Here is a 3,421-nt window from a genome sequence, read left to right as displayed (position 1 = left end):
ATAGGTAGCTTGTATTGTATCCATTACTGAATCAATGGACGAATAAATGACAAAGTTGTAAGGACGCATTTCCTAGATAAGCTTATGTAATTAATATCGATCCGCTGATCGATTATTTGAAGCGCTGAATTTTGCTTTGTTATTGATTAAGGTTTTTTTTTTTTTTTTTCAGAAATCAGCTTCCAGGAAAAAAAAACCGTCCGTTTTGGTCAATTTCGTCACGGTTTTTAAAATATACAGGTAAAACTGATGTAGAAATTAAAATTCAATTCTGCTTCTAAATTGTTTTAAAAAGTAAATGAATACGGTGCCATCTAAAGATTTTTAGTAAGAACTGATAGCGGGAACGCAACAGCGACAACGTAAACCAAAGACGGGTAATGCAATTTGAGAATTGAAATTATGTAGAAATATTATTATTATTATTATTATTATTATTATTATTTTGTGTGCGTAAAAAACATTTACAAATACCCTGCTCAGTCAGTACCTTCTACATACAAAGCCAAGGCTCTAGGGTTGCTTGAACCCTCTAACGTCACGAAAGTCGTCTCTCCTCTGCTGCTCTCACCATAATATTTCAATTAAACAGGTTTATGAAATAGAGGGTAAATTAAGACTTCAGAGTACTTAACAACCTTAATAAATTCTTCAAAATTTGGAAAATTTCCTCTTCATATATCAGATTTTAAAGACGCCGAAGAACAAGCTTTTAATGACACTGATGTTCAAACGTTCATGGATGATATAACAGTTGATGATAGTGACATACACGACATAAAATTGGATATACCTATTTTAACATATATAGCTGGATATTGCTGTTACAGTATCCTAAAAAAGTTAAAATGTGATGTATGTAAATCCAGTATTACTATTGATAAGGAGTTAGCTTTGGAAAACGATGAAAATATTCATTCATTTCATGAAAATTTCATTTTCATTCACTCATGGATTAAGGTTTTTGATAGAGGACTAATGTATCCTCATCCTGATATTTTACATGCTGTTATATATAATTTTATTGTTGTGAAGAAACTAATTTCAGACGAACATGAGCAAAAATTTTTATTTTCGGCTGATCCACGAGATACAGTGTGTAAAATTACTTTAAATTTACTTCATGAAAAATTTTTTTTGGAACTGAATGACTGTACAAAACTTCATAACCCTCAGATTATTTTGAAAAATATCATACAATCATCAACAAATATTTTTCTAAGTAATTACTGCAAAAAGTTAAATGATAATCTTTTAAGCAATAATTTAACTAAGCAACGGAAATTGAAAACATTAAAAAATAGTTTATGTATGTAGCAGAAATGAAATATGTTATGTGTTTAAGGTACAAAATAAGAGAGTGAAACTAATCTATTGTTTCTTAATATTTTCAGACTTGTAATTCATTTTTTAAATGAATATTTTCTGCAGAATGTGTATAATATGTTGAATAAAAAAGTGCTTTTTCTATTTGTGTTGTGAAATCTTTGCCACCTATTGCAAAATGCATGCACGCATACACACACAAAAAAGGGAAATATTTGCAATGATCATAGAAAAGTGCTAAAGCTCTAAGGTCTGTTATACAATATACTAAGCTTTTTCATCATACCTTTTCATCATGTTTCATCATACAACTAAAGAAATATTCATTTTTGAAGATAAAATACTTTGTCAATTAATATTACTTTCGTTTATATTTTAAAATCAATATCTTGAAATTTTCTAATCTTATTTTAATTGAAACAAACGTGTTTGTTACATTAATTTTTAACTGTAAGAAGGAAGTAGGAAAGAAGGAAATTTGTAGTCAAATACAAGTCCAGATGACTAATTTTTATAGATATTTACTAATATATTATTTTCATTTTATTCTATGTTTACTTCTGTCAAAGAAATAAAATTCCTAGAAATATAGTTGTACGTATACAGGGGGAAATGCATCTGATAACTCTATAAAAAATAAACTAAAATAAAAAAGTACTTTCATTTCTTCCCAGCTGTAAGGCCCCATACATTGTACTACGTTATTTTTAAAGTTAAGAAAACAAAAATATATACATTACCCCCGACTATTATGGTGAATAGTGCGGGGCCTCTTGTGGCGTTGTTCAATTGTGAAATCATAATTTCCTAGTTTTTTGATGATATTCTTAGGATGAATAATATACGAACTTGAACTTGAACTTAATACAAACTTGAAAAGTTCTGTTTTCCAAAAAACTTGAAATTAAGAGGATTAATCCAGGGGAAAATTTGTTTACGATAAGTTTCATAAGGAGGCCTGGGTGCCAAACCTTATCAAACGCTTTTTCAATATCAATGAAGATGCCAGCAACAGTTTCTTTTTTATTAAAGGCTTCTCCGATGATTTCAGTAATTCTTGTAACTTGTTGAGTGGTTCTAAATCCATGCCTAAATCCAAATTGATGTTCCTTAATAATATTATTGTCTTCAGCGAATTTAGTGAGCCTATTGATGACTAATCTTTCAAACAGCTTGCCAACAGCTGAAAGTAAACTGATGAGTCTGTAATCTGAAGTGGAAGATCCATTTTTCCCAGGTTTCTTCAAGACAATGATTATCGCAACAGAAAATATATAAATCAAATATATTTAAAACAGTTCGTTCAGTTGCGGGCCTGCCTTTACCCGAGGCTGGGTGCATTATGAATAAAGACAAAAAATTCTTAATAAGTCATTCTTTATTTCCATCAAAACAGTATCACTCTTCCGAGATCAGCTTTTCGTTCCGTCTACAAGCAAAACATTCGAAACACTCAGCACGCAGGCTGACGTCACAAACAGCAGTGCCTCGCGCCGGTTATTACTTCAGTTCATTTCACAACATCCTCCCCCCCTTGAGACTCAGGTTGAGTCTCAAACTCATAACAAACATTATTTAAAAGATCAAGTCTTTTTGGAGCTTTTACAAGTCGTCCAGAGGAGGAATATTGTTGCATCACCATTTTATCAGGTGCAATTCCCTTTTTTAACGTACACCCAGCACTAGAATTAGATTCCCTTGCACCCAGTTTCTTATCAGGAATTATGTTTCTATCACTGGACTGTATCTCCAGAGGAAAGATGCGTTGTATTGGTCGTATAACTATTCCATGCCGGGTCTTAAGTTTAACCGTACGAATCTTTCCATCACGTCCACGGATCAATTCTGTAATTCGGGCTAAAGGCCAAAATAAACGTTTTCTGTTATCATCCCCCATCAGTACTATTTCTCCTACTACAGGTTCCCGAGATCGTTTTTCATTATGCTTTTGAACCAGTTGACTAAGGTATTCTTTTCTAAATCGTTGTCTCAGATCATTTAACAATTTAGTTCTATACTTTAATCTCTTATTAAGACTTGACGAATTTAATTCATCAAGATCTTCAACATTGGAATTTCTGTTCTCGATAAGAAT

The sequence above is a fragment of the Stegodyphus dumicola genome, chromosome 2 (assembly GCF_044657685.1).
Source record: "Stegodyphus dumicola isolate Sdum_Otavi_A_Nest chromosome 2, ASM4465768v1".
NCBI classification, from domain to species: Eukaryota; Metazoa; Arthropoda; class Arachnida; order Araneae; family Eresidae; genus Stegodyphus; species Stegodyphus dumicola.
The sequence above is the reverse complement of the archived record's forward strand: the minus strand, read 5'-3'. Positions refer to the sequence as shown.